Source organism: Mesoplodon densirostris, chromosome 13, assembly GCF_025265405.1.
Source record: "Mesoplodon densirostris isolate mMesDen1 chromosome 13, mMesDen1 primary haplotype, whole genome shotgun sequence".
NCBI lineage: Eukaryota > Metazoa > Chordata > Mammalia > Artiodactyla > Ziphiidae > Mesoplodon > Mesoplodon densirostris.
The window spans coordinates 66,096,538-66,111,733 of NC_082673.1; the positions used below are offsets into that span (position 1 = coordinate 66,096,538).

At 36.5% G+C, this 15,196-nt stretch overlaps 1 protein-coding gene across 2 annotated transcripts in view; it reads right to left on the reverse strand.

Moving 5' to 3' along the window:
- Positions 1-15,196, reverse strand: part of NUDCD1 (NudC domain containing 1) — an 87,800-nt gene that overhangs the window by 58,919 nt on the left and 13,685 nt on the right. The window lies entirely within an intron of this gene.

A 15,196-nucleotide genomic window follows, 5' to 3' on the forward strand; every position in this document is an offset into this window, starting at 1 on the left:
CAATATAAAGTTGTAAGATGGATTACACATCATTAAAATGTTTTACAAGAAAATATATAAAAAGGGCTACAACTGAGAAAATAAACTTCCTCTCATACACCAAACTGTATTCAATTCAATTAATTTTTTAAAATTAATTAATTTATTTAGTTTTGGCTGTGTTGGGTCTTCATTTCTGTGCGAGGGCTTTCTCTAGTTGTGGCAAGCGGGGGCCACTCTTCATCGCGGTATGCAGGCCTCTCACTATCGCAGCCTCTCTTGTTGCGGAGCACAGGCTCCAGACGCGCAGGCTCAGTAGTTGTGGCTCACGGGCCTCGTTGCTCCGCGGCATGTGGGATCTTCCCAGACCAGGGCTCGAACCCATGTCCCCTGCATTAGCAGGCAGATTCTCAACCACTGCACCACCAGGGAAGTCCCAATTAATTTTTTTTTAATTTATTTATTTAATTTATTTTCGGCTGCGTTGGGTCTTCGTTGCTGCGCACAGGCTTTCTCTAGTTGCGGTGAGCAGGAGCCACTCTTTGTTGCGGTGGCTTCTCTTGTTGCAGAGCACGGGCTCTAGCGCACAGGCTTCAGTAGTGTGGCTCGCAGGTTCTAGAGCGCAGGCTCAGTAGTTGTGGTGCACGAGCTTAGTTGCTCTGCAGCATGTGGGAATCTTCCTGCACCAGGGCTCGAACCCGTGTCCCCTGCATTGGCAGGCAGATTCTTAACCACTGTGCCACCAGGGAAGCCCTCAATTAATTTTTTATTGTCGTTTTAGTTTTTAGTTAACAGGTTTTCCTGCAGTACAAAAATAATCCTTGATTCATGTATTTCATTCCCTGCTCCTAGAACTGTTTAGATCAATATATGTACATATTAAAAAAATTTAAGTAAACTGTATCCTTATTAGCCTCAATTTTTTTAGTGACCCACTGTTTCTTTCTAAAGCATGCAATTTTCTTTAAAACAGCAACTTTCCTTCTTTTTGTACTCATATTTTACTGATTTACATAATATTGCATTAAATAATGAAAATGCAATGACAAACACAGCTGGCATAAAGTTTTTATTTTTTTTTATTTTTTTTTATTTTTTTTGCTGTACGCGGGCCTCTCACTGCTGTGGCCTCTCCCGTTGCGGAGCACAGGCTCCGGACACACAGGCTCCGCGGCCATGGCTCGCGGGCCCAGCCGCTCCGCGGCACGTGGGATCCTCCGGGACCGGGGCACGAACCCGTGTCCCCTGCATCGGCAGGCGGACTCTCAACCACTGCGCCACCAGGGAAGCCCTGGCATAAAGTTTTTAGAATGACAAAATCTGGGTATTAGTGATATAAAGCACAACTAACAGAAACAGAATTGTAACAGCATAGTACTGAGTAGCCTACTGGCAATAAACATTAAGCTCACCGTGGTCTTCAGTCAGTATGTTATTCAAAGAGAATAGAGAATATCAGTTAATCCAGTTAGTTAAGTGAAGGGCAAGTGAGAGAAATTTTACTGCAGGCTGATGTCTACGTAGGCATTTAGAACATGATGTGGTATTTCCAATTATTGTGAAGGAAATGGACTAGTCAACAAATGATAGTGGAACACTAGGGATCTTTAGGAAAAAAATTACATAAAAATATTCTTTACTCCAGATAGATTAATAAAATAAATGTCTTAAGGGAAAAGTAAAATAACTGTGTTAGAAGATTAATAATGTTTTAATAATCTCAAGGTGGAGAAAGCCTTCCTATGTAAATAAAAGACATGTAGGAGGTAGGGAGAGAAATACTTGCCACAAATATAAAGAAGTACTAATATCTATAACATAAGAAGTAACCTTAAAACTCAACAAGAGAGACAAGGTTATTAAAAATATTTTAATGGGAAAAGAATACGAACAGGAAAACTATGGTTTAAAAAAAAATGAGCAAAATGCTCAAACTCACTAGTAAAAAAAATATATGGGCCTCCCTGGTGGCGCAGTGGTTGAGAGTCCGCCTGCCGATGCAGGGGATACGGGTTCGTGCCCCGGTCTGGGAGGATCCCATATGCCGCGGAGCGGCTGGGCCCGTGAGCCATGGCCGCTGAGCCTGCGCGTCCGGAGCCTGTGCTCCGCAACGGGGGAGGCCACAACAGTGAGAGGCCCGCATACCGCAAAAAAAAAAAAAAAAAAAAAAAAGATATCTCTATTAGCCAGAAAAAAAAAAACCTCAGACTGTTAATGTCTATTCTTGGCTAAGGTGCCCTGTTTGTGGGAACAGAAATAAGTATAGGCTTTCAGCAATGATTATAAATCAAATTTTACGATGCATTATATACCATTTAATGTAATTCCACTTCTAGGAATTTATATTATAAGAATACTTGCACATGTACACTAAGATCCATATAACGAGAATGTTTATTTTAATGATGAAAATGAAAAACTGTGTCAATAAAAACTAAGATACAACCTAGCTGTTTATCAACAGTAAGTAAGAAAATAGCAGCCCTTGACATCCCAGTGCTGGCCTGGCAGTATCAGCTAGGCCTTGGTTTTGCTATGAGCTGGTGACACTAACAGCTATGTTCTCCTCATGAACATAAACAATTTCACAGAACATCATCATGAGACAAGGCCACTGTGTGACCTCTGTCACCATAATAGAACAATACAAAAACAGCATCACCCTGTAATGGTATCTGAACACAGATGAAACATAAACGTTGTCAAAGCTACAAACAGGACCCTAATCCATGCCAATATTACTAACCACAGCTTGAGCCTTGGCCCAGTCTTCTTCCCTCCCTCTGGATAAGACTTATTAAGATATCCATCATGGAATTATCCAGTTTCCTAACAGTATCCAATCCAGAGCAAAGCCCCAGTCTCTTAAATCCTCCCCCAAAATCATCTAATATAAGCTCAATCCTACAATAAGTCCTTTCTAACATCTTCTGAAATATCCTATGGTGTCGCATGGTATGCATTCTCCTCTGCTGCAAAAAGTAATAAATCCAATGTGTTCAACTATAGATGTGTACCTGGCATCTTTGTCTGGAGAGCATTGGAAGAGGAATGGTTAACTGTGGAATAATCATCCTTTGGAATACCAAATAACTGTTAAATATACTGAAGTAGATTTACAATACATCAAAAAGATCACCAAGATAATAACTGGCAAAAAAGATGCAGAATATGTATAAATCCATGTATGTTGAAACAAACATTGTGATATGAAAGCACAGAGTAAGCTGTAGACAGACACGTGCTATTCTGTTAATAGCGTTTACTATTAGGAAAATGAGATCAAAGTGCAACTGGTGGTAAGGGAGATTGGGGGTAAAGAAGAACTTTCCATTACTGCTTCAAATACATTGCTTGACTGTTTTTTCCATATTGAATAATTTACGTGTGATATACATAATTAAAGGATGTGAATAAGATAAAATAAAATGGAACTTCTTCCTCAGAATAGTTGTTTCAAAGTAAAAGTTTCTAGTGGTCTCCTCCACTACATGCTCTTCACTATGTCTAATCTAGGGAAGCATTATTAGGAAGCCACTATTCTTCATTTCATGTTCAATTATAAAGGTGGTTTTAAGCCGTCTTCTTTTAAATACAAGGTTCCACATAACTGAGATTGCTAGGCACCTAATTATCAGATAAATGAGTGCAATATCTAGTAGAATGATTAAGATATTCAAGTTTATAAATGTGATGCCAAAATTAATTAAATTAAAATGCAAAAGAAAACATACAGTATCTCGAAGTTATATGATAGTTTATGTGAAAGAACCTAAATGTTCCTGATTTTTGAAACCTAATTCTCAAAGAGTACACTGTAATTTTAAATGGACTGTACCAATAAAATATTTTCTTGTGTAAATTAGAGTATTAAATTATTTCTGAATAACCTTCAATAACAGTTTTACAGTGTTCTAATAATAAAGCTTTATGTAATTAGCATCTATAATGTCCTGGTCCCACCCAATTATTTTCTTCCTCCAGTCCAAAAAAAAAATTAACGTAACTACGTTCAAAGCTGCTGAAAATCATTCTAACATTTCACAAGTGAATTGCAAAAGAATTAAAATTTCATTGATAAAAGTGTCTGTTAAAAAAAATTAATCAAAGTACTAATGTTGGAAATTTAAATTTTTATCTCTGTAAGTAAAATATAGAAGTTTCCTGCTGTTCATTTTTAAAAGCTGGGGAAGAACGTGAGGCAAAAATCAGATTTGATGAACCTCCAAGGGCAAAAAATAATGTAAAAAACTCAGCAAATTAATAAATTCTAGTTTCTGCATAACGCTCCAAAAAAAAAAAATTTCATTGATAAATGGAGCACTTATTGAATGACTACAATATACAGTATTGTATTAAATAAGTGCTTTGACTTTTTGCCATCTCATTTAATTATTTCCAAACCCTATGAAGTTGAAATTATTATTCCACTTTAAGAAGATAAAGAACTCTGTTCAAAAAGATTAAATAATTTGCCTGGAATTCCAGTGCTAGAAAATGGCAGGGCCAGTATTCAAATCTTGGTTGACCACACTCCAAAAGTTGGTCTTTCCTGTATTCCACACTTTCTTGAGAAGAAACCAATTCTCAAGTTTTTCTAAACAAATGATACCCCAGAACTCAATGCAACTTATAGAATAACTCCCCACCCCGCCAAAAAAAAAACCCCTAATATGAACGAAACTACCATATTCAGTTTTTCTTTCAGGCTAATATATTATGCAGTATTTTAATCAGATTCCTGAGTCAACAAAACATAATACAAAAATCTCAATGTCCACATATTGTATATAAATGACACTAAACAGTAAATAAGTACTGTTTTCATAAACTGTACATATTTATGAAAACATCTCAAAACCATTTGGGGATCTCTTAGTTACAGCTACAAGGAGACAAGCTCTGAACTAACAAAGCATTTTTTCTAATACATGTATATTTATAGAAAACACTACTCAAGTTTAAAAAACTGGTCAAGCTAAATTAAATACAGATGCCATTTACTAGTATTATTAGACACTGACATTTAAAAATTTGCCCTTTTAAAAGGGAGTGATCTTTTTCTGAAGAAAGGCTTTTATCACTAGTAACTATTAACTTTATATGGAAGAAAAAAGAAGTCTTCCTTTTTCCTTCTTCTGCCCCCACCCTTTTTTTTTTTTTTTGCTAAAGCTTTAAGGAAGGGTGTTTTAAATTAATTGCAATTTGACTGAGTCATGTCTTTATGTACCACAAAGCTTTCAATAATGCATTAAGCACACACAGTTCCAAGAACTTACTCCACTCGTTTTTCTTTAACCAGGTAAATTACTGGCTCCCTGTTAATAAATTCAGCTGTAGAAAATAAGCTAGATTCAGGTGTAGATAAGAACATACTGGCATACAACTGAGCTGGACTAACAAGCAACCTCACAAATCCATGCTTCAAATGGAATCCAGCAACTCTCCTCTCCATCTTTACATGCAATTTAAAGAGGCACCACAAGATGACGCTCTTCTTTAGTAGCAAAGACATGAGTTTTTCAGATAAACGGAAAAATAATTAGGACAGAATTAATCCCGTAAATATTAAGACAGAACATATTACTTTAAAATAAGCCCTAATATCATAATAAAATGACAAAATAATAAAGAAACAAATTTTAAAACACAATTTTTTTTCTTTCCTAAGGAATTTTCTACTTCCTAAATGTACTTCCTCCCAATTGACATTTCTCTAAAATTAACAATTGTAAACCACAAGTTAGACTGACTTAGAAGTATAATGCCTCTATAAACCTGTGTGTTGAACTGCTGCCACCTGCTGGCTCCTGACAAAATCTAACAGTCAAGCAACTTGTGGATTTCCTTTCTTGGGCCCTATAGCCTTCATCTTGACCACAATAGTGTTTAGCCCAGATTAACATGGATGGTCATTTTTGTAAATCAGCCACAAGAAAAGAACCTCTCTGGGATTTGTGAATGTGTGCCTTTGACTCAAAAAAAAAAAATCAGACAATAAAATGTATATTAGAACTGTTTTCTGCTTTAAAAAATGTCAGTGAGTATCTAGCAGCCAATACTCTCCACCTGCCCCCAATACAGTTCAAAGAGCAAGTCAATTTCCTTTGTTGCTGATCAGAAAAATAATAACAGATTATTCCCATCTGAAACTATTCCAGTTCCAGAAAGCTCTCCAATTCAAGGAAGCCAGCAAAAAACTTTAATCAAAATCTGACAGATATCAACAAAATCAAAACCAAAAACCAATATAACTTGTGAAAACAAATACAAATATTACAAATGTCAGCAAATAGAAACCAATAATGTATCAAAAGAATAACACACTCTAACCAAAAATAATTTATTCCAGGAACTTAAGGAATTATGAAATTAAGGAATTTTAAAACTACAATATATCAATTTAATTCACTACACTGATAAATTAATAAAAGGCACACAACCATTAACAATAGGTGGGTTCTGAAAAGGCATGCAATAAAATTCAGCAGGCATAATAAAAACATTAAACAGAAACAGAAACTCAAAGAAGCAACTTTAGAACAATAAAAGCTATTTATCTAAAACTGACAATGTGTATTCTCTTAAGTAATTTTAAAAGCCATTACAATTAAAATCAAAAGCTAAACAGAGATACTTGCAGTCCACATTATTATTCAACATTGTCTCAGAGGTTCTATCTACTAACCTCAATAAGACAAAAATGAAATGACACAGGAATGTTATTTCTACTTTCATAAATACTGGAAAAGGAGAGATAAAACCATTTCCTTTTGCTAAGGATGGAACTGTCTATGTACTTTGAAAACCTAAGTGGGAGTAGGTAAAAATTACTGAACTGTCAAATAAGGTGACTGCTTATACAACAAATAGTCTTTATCAATAAGCATCTAGGAAAGAAAACAGATAAAACTATATTCTATTAATGAGAGGCAGAAACCATAAAATATTCAAGAATAAACTTAATAAGCATAAGATCAAGGGAAAACTATAAAACTCTTACTTAAGGACATAAAAGAAGATCTAAATAAATGAAAGGACATACCATGTTCTTGGGTTAAAAAAAAAAAAGCCAATTCTCCCCAACAAAAAAAACTACCCACTCTAGCAAAAAACTGGAGATTTCTCTAATGAAAGTTTTAACTAGACTGACTCTGGCCATCAGACCTAGCTAAGTACAGGGGTAAAGGACGCCACTGAAAGAAAACAGAGGAATCAGCAAATCCCCACTTATTAAAAGATGAGACTACAAACTCTTTTCTTTCCTTTGGATCCCAAAAAGCCACAATCAGGCCTTAATACTTCTCAGACAAGAAACCAGAGGACTCCTCTCTGAGGACACCTGCCAGCCCAGGAGATATAACTTACAAAAACTAACATTCAGGTCAGGGGATTCTCAAACAGACAGTTGTCACTTAACAGTTGGGGAAAAAAAACAAAAAAGGTATATATAGGTATATGGTAGGTCTTTTTGATAGAGGATCTAATAAACTATTTTTAGAGTGTGTATTATGTCTTTTCGACTAAATAATTCAAGGACGTTGTAATCCAATTGCTAAAAAGAGAATACATATGAAGTGCTAAAAGAATTTAGGGATGAGAATGACAACTGAGAACTAGGAAAGAATGCACCTTGTAGAAACTTTCCCAGAAGTCATGCATTCTAAATTATAGTTTCCTTATTGCTTTCTAAGAGGGGGAAAAAAAAAAACTTTCCAATTTTACCAGGAAACTAAACAAATTTAAATGTACACTATAATTAGGAAGATGTACATTGCTTTGAACATGTACAAACATACAAAAGAGGTTGTTATTTCAATGTCAAGTTCAAATTGGGGAAGAGAGGGAAGGAAGCTGTTCATATTCTACTGTAAATTAATAAACTGGAAGAGACTTTACTTTGTATACTGCAGCATTCCCAGTGCCTACAATAATGCATAACATACAGCAAGTATTCAATAAACATTTTGAATGTCGAATGAATAGTATTAAATTAGACTACGTGACTGAGTTAGGCTCCATAAGTCAATATTCTTAAAGAATATCAGATTTTAGATTTGTCTTTCTAAACAAAACATAATGGAATCTTAGAAAAAAAGTAAAAGCCCTTAAATTTAAAACACACAATAAAATGCTAACTATGCATATGCAGAGAATGGATGTGTATGACCCTGTATGGGCAATATAGCACACATGTATGTCTATAGGGCATCTGGCTGTGTGCATACACTATCCAGTATATAGTGTATACAGAGTGTATGTATATTTAGTGTCTTTAATGAGTCAATAGACAGGCAAAGAGAGACTAAACCAAATAAGGAACTATAACAAATTATTCTAAGGTGTCCACAGAAGCTAGACAATAGGACAGGAAAAGGAATCAAAGACATATTAGTCTTTGCTCTGATTCATGTCAAGTAAGCTATCAAATGAAATTATTTTGAGATAGCCTCACCCACCAGAGGGCAGACAGCAGAAGCAAGAAGAACTATAATCCTGCAGCCTGTGGAACAAAAACCACATTCACAGAAAGATAAACAAGATGAAAAGGCAGAGGGCTATGTACCAGATGAAATAACAAGATAAAACCCCAGAAAAACAACTAAATTAAGTGGAGATAGGCAACCTTCCAGAAACAGAATTCAGAATAATGATAGTGAAGATGATCCAGGACCTCGGAAAAGGAATGGAGGCAAAGATCGAGAACATGAAAGAAATGTTTAACAAAGACCTAGAAGAATTAAAGAACAAACAAACAGAGATGAACAATACAATAACTGAAATGAAAACCACACTAGAAGGAATCAATAGCAGAATAACTGAGACAGAAGAATGGATAAGTGACCTGGAAGACAGAATGGTGGAATTCACTGCTGTGGAACAGAATCAAGAAAAAAGAATGAAAAGAAATGAAGACAGCCTAGGAGACCTCTGGGACAACATTAAATGCAACAACGTTCACATTATAGGGGTCCCAGAGGAGAAGAGAGAGAGAGAAAGGACCTGAGAAAATATCTGAAGAGATTATAGTCGAAAACTTCCCTAACATGGGAAAGGAAATAGACACCCAAGTCCAGGAAGCGCAGAGAGTCCCATACAGGATGAACCCAAGGAGAAACACACCAAGACACACAGTAATCAAACTGACAAAAATTAAAGACAAAGAAAAATAATTGAAAGCAGCAAGGGAAAAATGACAAATAACCTACAAGGGAACTCCCATAATGTTAACAGATGATTTCTCAGCAGAAACTCTACAAGCCAGAAGGGAGTGGCATGATATACTTAAAGTGATGAAAGGGAAGAACCTACAACCAAGATTACTCTATGAGGCAAGGATCTCATTCAGATTTGATGGAGAAATCAAAAGCTTTACAGACAAGCAGAAGCGAAGAGAATTCAGCACCACCAAACCAGCTCTACAACAAATGATAAAGGAACTTCTCTAAGTGGGAAACACAAGAGAAGAAAAGGACCTACAAAAACAAACCCAAAACAGTGAAGAAAATGGTAATAGGAACATACATATCGATAATTACCTTAAACGTGAATGGATTAAATGCTCCAATCAAAAGACACAGGCTTGCTGAATGGATACAAAAACAAGACCCAGGGACTTCCCTGGTGGCACAGTGGTTGAGAGTCCTCCTGCTAATGCAGGGGACATGGGTTCATGTCCTGATCTGGGAGGATCCCACACGCCGCGGAGCGGCTGGGCCCGTGAGCCACGGCAGCTGAGCCCCCGTGTCCAGAGCCTGTGCTCCGCAACGGGAGGGGCCTCAGCAGTGAGAGGCCTGCGTGCCTCAAAAAAAAAAAAAAAAAAAAAAAAAAAAAAAACAAGACCCATAAATATGCTGTCTAGGGGGCTTCCCTGGTGGCGCAGTGGTTGAGAGTCTGCCTGCTGATGCAGGGGATGCGGGTTCATGTCCCAGTCCAGGAGGATCCCATGTGCCGTGGAGAGGCTGGGCCCGTGAGCCATGGCCGCTAAGCCTGCGCGTCCGGAGCCTGTGCTCCGCATCGGGAGTGGGCCACAACAGTGAGAGGCCTGTTTACCACAAACAAAAACAAAAAAAAAAAAATGCTGGATACAAGAGACCCACTTCAGACCTAGGGACACATACAGACTGAAAGTGAGGGGATGGAAAAAGATATTCCATGCAAATGGAATCAAAAGAAAGCTGGAGTAGCAATACTCGTATCAGATAAAATAGACTTTAAAATAAAGAATGTTACAAGAGACAAGGAAGGACACTACATAATGATCAAGGGATCAATCCAAGAAGAAGCTGTAACAATTATAAATATATATGCACCCAACATAGGAGCACCTCAATACATAAGGCAACTGCTAACAGCTATAAAAGAGGAAATCGACAATAACTCAATAATAGTGCGGGACTTTAACACCTCACTTACACCAATGGACAGATCATCCAAAATGAAAGTAAATAAGGAAACAGAACCTTTAAATGACACAATAGACCACATAGATTTAATTGATATTTATAGGACATTCCATCCAAAAACAGCAGATTACACTTTCTTCTCAAGTGCGCACGGAACATTCTCCAGGACAGATCAAATCTTGGGTCACAAATCAAGCCTCAGTAAATTTAAGAAAATTGAAATCATACCAAGCATCTTTTCTGACCACAATGCTATGAGATCAGAAATGAATTACATGGGAAAAAAAGGTAAAAAACACAAAGACATGGAGGCTAAACAATACGTTACTAAATAACCAACAGATCACTGAACCAATCAAAGAGGAAATCAAAAAATAACGAGACAAATGACAATGAAAACACGACAATCCAAAACCTATGGGATGCAGCAAAAGGAGTTCTAAGAGGGAAGTTTATAGCTATACAAGCCTACCTCAAGAAACAAGAAAAATCCCAGATAAACAATCTAAACTTACACCTGAAGGAACTAGAGAAAGACGAACAAACAAAACCCAAAGTTAGCAGAAGGAAAGAAATCATAAAGATCGGAGCAGAAATAAATGAAACAGAAACAAAGAAAACAATAGCAAAGATCAATAAAACTAAAAGCTGGTTCTTTAAGAAGATAAACAAAATTGATAAACCATTAGCCAGACTTATCAAGAAAAAGAGGGAGAGGACTCAAATCAATAAGATTAGAAATGAAAAAGGAGAAGTTACAACAGACACCGCTGAAATACAAAGCATCCTAAGAGACCACTACAAGCAACTCTATGCCAATAAAATGGACAACGTGGAAGAAATGGACAAATTCTTAGAAAGGTATAACCTTCCAAAACTGAACCAGGAAGACATAGAAAATATGAACAGACCAATCACAAGTAATGAAATTGGAACTGTGATTAAAAATCTTTCAACAAACAATGGCTTCACAAGTGAATTCTATCAAACATTTAGAGAAGAGCTCACCCCCATCCTTCTCAAACTCTTCCAAAAAATTGCAGAGGAAGGAACATTACCAAACACATTCTACGAGGCCACCATCACCCTGATACCAAAACCAGACAAAGATACTACAAAAAAAGAAACTTACAGACCAATATCACTGATGAATATAGATGCAAAAATCCTCAACAAAAGACTAGCAAACAGAATGCAACAACACATTAAAAGGATCATACACCATGACAAAGTGGGATTTATCCCAGGGATGCAAGGATCCTCCAATATATGCAAATAAATCAATGCGATACACCATATCAACAAATTGAAGAAGAAAAACCATATGATCATCTCAATGGATGTAGAAAAAGCTTTTGACAAAATTCAACACGCATCTATGATAAAAACTCTCCAGAAAGTGGGCATAGAGGGAACGTACCTCAACATAATAAAGGCCATATATGACAAACCCAGAGCAAACATCATTCTCAATGGTGAAAAACTGAAAGCATTTCCTCTAAGATCAAGAACAAGACAAGGATGTCCACTGTCACCACTATTATTCAACATAGTTGTGGAAGTCCTAGCCATGGCAATCAGAGAAGAAAAATAAATAAAAGGAATAAAATTGGAAAAGAAGAAGTAAAACTGTCACTGTTTGCAGATGACATGATACTATATATACAGAATCCTAAAGATGCCACCAGAAAACTACTAGAGCTAATCAATGAATTTGGTAAAGTTGCAGGATACAAAATTAATGCACAGAAATCTCTGGCATTCCTATACACTAATGATGAAAAATTTGAAAGAGAAATTAAGGAAACACTCCCATTTACCATTGCAACAAAAAGAATAAAATACCTAGGAATAAACTTACCTAGGGAGACAGAAGACCTGTATGCAGAAAACTATAAGACACTGATGAAAGAAATTAAAGATGATACCAACAGATAGAGAGATATACCATGTTCTTGGATTGGAAGAATCAATATTGTGCAAATGACTATCCTACCCAAAGCAATCTACAGATTCAGTGCAATCCCTATCAATTTACCAATGTCATTTTTTTATAGAACTAGAACAAAAAATCTTAAAATTTGTGTGGAGACACAAAAGACCCTGAATAGCCAAAGCAGTCTTGAAGGAAAAAAACAGAGGTGGAGGAATCAGACTCCCTGACTTCATACTATACTACAAAGTTACAGTAATCAAGACAATATGGTACTGGCACAAAAACAGAAACATAGATCAATGGAACAAGATAGAAAGCCCAGAGATAAACCCACACACCTATGGTCAACTAATCTATGACAAAGGAGGCAAGGATATACAAGGGAGAAAATACAGTCTCTTCAATAAGTGGTGCTGGGAAAACTGGACAGTTACATGTAAAAGAATGAAATTAGGACACTCCCTAACACCATACACAAAAATAAACTCAAAATTGATCAGAGGCCTAAATGTAAGACCGGACACTCTAAAACTCTTAGAGGAAAACATAGGAAGAACACTCTTTGACGTAAATCACAGCAAGACTTTTTTGATCCACCTCCTAGAGTAATGGAAATAAAAACAAAAATAAATAAATGGGACCTAATGAAACTTCAAAGCTTTTTGCACAGCAAAGGAAACCATAAACAAGACGAAAATACAACCCTCAGAATAGGAGAAAATATTTGCAAACGAATCAACGGACAAAGGATTAATCTCCAAAATATATAAACAGCTCATGCAGCTCAATATTAAAGAAACAAACAACCCAATCCAAAAATTGGCAGAAGACCTAAACAGACATTTCTCCAAAGAAGATATATAGATGGCCAAGAAGCACATGAAAAGCTGCTCAACATCACTAATTATTAGAGAAATGCAAATCAAAACTACAATGAGGTATCACCTCACACCAGTTAGAAGGGGCATCATCAGAAAATGTACAAACAACAAATGCTGGAGAGGGTGTGGAGAAAAGGGAACCCTCTTGTACTGTTGGTGGGAATGTAAATTGATACAGCCGCTATGGAGAACAGTATGGAGGGTTCTTAAAAAACTAAAAATAGAATTACCATATGATCCAGCAATCCCACTACTAGGCATATACCCTGAGAAAACCATAATTCAAAAAGACACATGCACCCCAATGTTCATTGCAGCACTATTTACAATAGCCAGGTCATGGAAGCAACCTAAGTGCCCATCGACAGACGAATGGATAAAGAAGATGTGGTATATATATACTGTGGAATATTACTCAGCCATAAAAAGGAACAAAATTGGGTCATTTGTTGAGACGTGGATGGATCTAGAGACTGTCACAGAGAGTGAAGCAAGTCAGAAAGAGAAAAACAAATATCGTATATTAACGCATGTATGTGGAACCTAGAAAAATGGTACAGATGAACTGGTTTGCAGGGCAGAAGTTGAGACACAGATATAGAGAACAAATGTATGGAAACCAAGGGGGGAAGCCACGTGGGGGTGGGGATGTGATGAATTGGGCGATTGGGACTGACATACACTGATGTGTATAAAACTGATGAGTAATAAGAACCTGCTGTATAAAAAAGTAAATAAAATTAAATTAAAAAATTAAAAAAAGAAAGCTTTAAATAGTCTCCTCAAAAAAAAAATAAAATAAAATAATTTTATTTCCTATGGAAACTCTGCAATAGAAGAAAAATATACTGACCAGTCCACACTGCTTATCTACAGTATTTCAAATGCAGTCATGAACTTTAATTCTAGATTTCCAATCTTTTGATTTAAGTTGGGATTAGTATCCCAAATCATGATTATCAATGAGTGAGCTGATAAAACCAAGCTTCTGGCTCTGAAATGTGACCCTATCAGCATCCCTCTCCTAGTCACGCATAGTAGTAAACTATTTCCTCCTCCATACTACTTCTGCATCTTATCCTTACTTCCGCTGTGACGTTATCAATTTATTTGTGTGTGTGGCTACAAAGCATGCAGCAGTATTCAATAAATGTCTGTTGAAGAAAAATAAATCTTTCTTATTCAGTAAAATTATCTCAACAAACCAGACTCATACTTGTACCTGAAGAATAAAAAGATCCTATCAAGAATGTAAAGCCAACTCCAAAGAGTAAGAAAAAGCTTTAAACAACTGTTATCCATTGTATAAACAGACTGATTAAGCCTTCTGCTGGCTGCTAGGATTATAGAAATGTAAGAAAGACCCACAGCCTAGACCAAGTGTTGGCAAACTATAGCCCATGAGCCAAATTAGCCTGCTGTTTTTGCAAATAAAGTTTTATTGGAACACAGCCACAATCATTGTTTACATATTGCGAATTGCTGTTTTCACATTACTACAGCAAAACTGAGCAGCTGTGACATAAGACTGTCTGGTCCATAAACCCTATAACATTTATTATCTGGCCCCGTGCAGAAGAAGTTTGCCAACCCCTGGCCTAGCAGGAATTCAAAGTCCATGCAGATCTGAGAGCCAATGGTTTGAATATCCCTGGGGGAACAAAGGGTGGATGTCATCAAGCTTCCTAGATGAAATGGTTAGCTGAAACTCAAGTGAAGACTGGGAAGCAGCCTGACACACAAGTTAAGAGAGAATGTTTCAGGTAGAGTAAATTATGTGGGAAAAGAGCTGGAGGGAAAAGGATACAGAGCATGTTTCAGTAACTGCAAGAGTTTAGTATTGTTAGAATGTAGTGTACAAAGTGGTGAAAGACAAGGCTGGAGAAAAGGGCATTATAAGCTGCATTTGCCAAGGTGAGGAGTTTGTATTTTTTAAACAAATACATCACTTTATGCTTATACTTGCCAGGAAAATCAAAATCAAACAAACACAC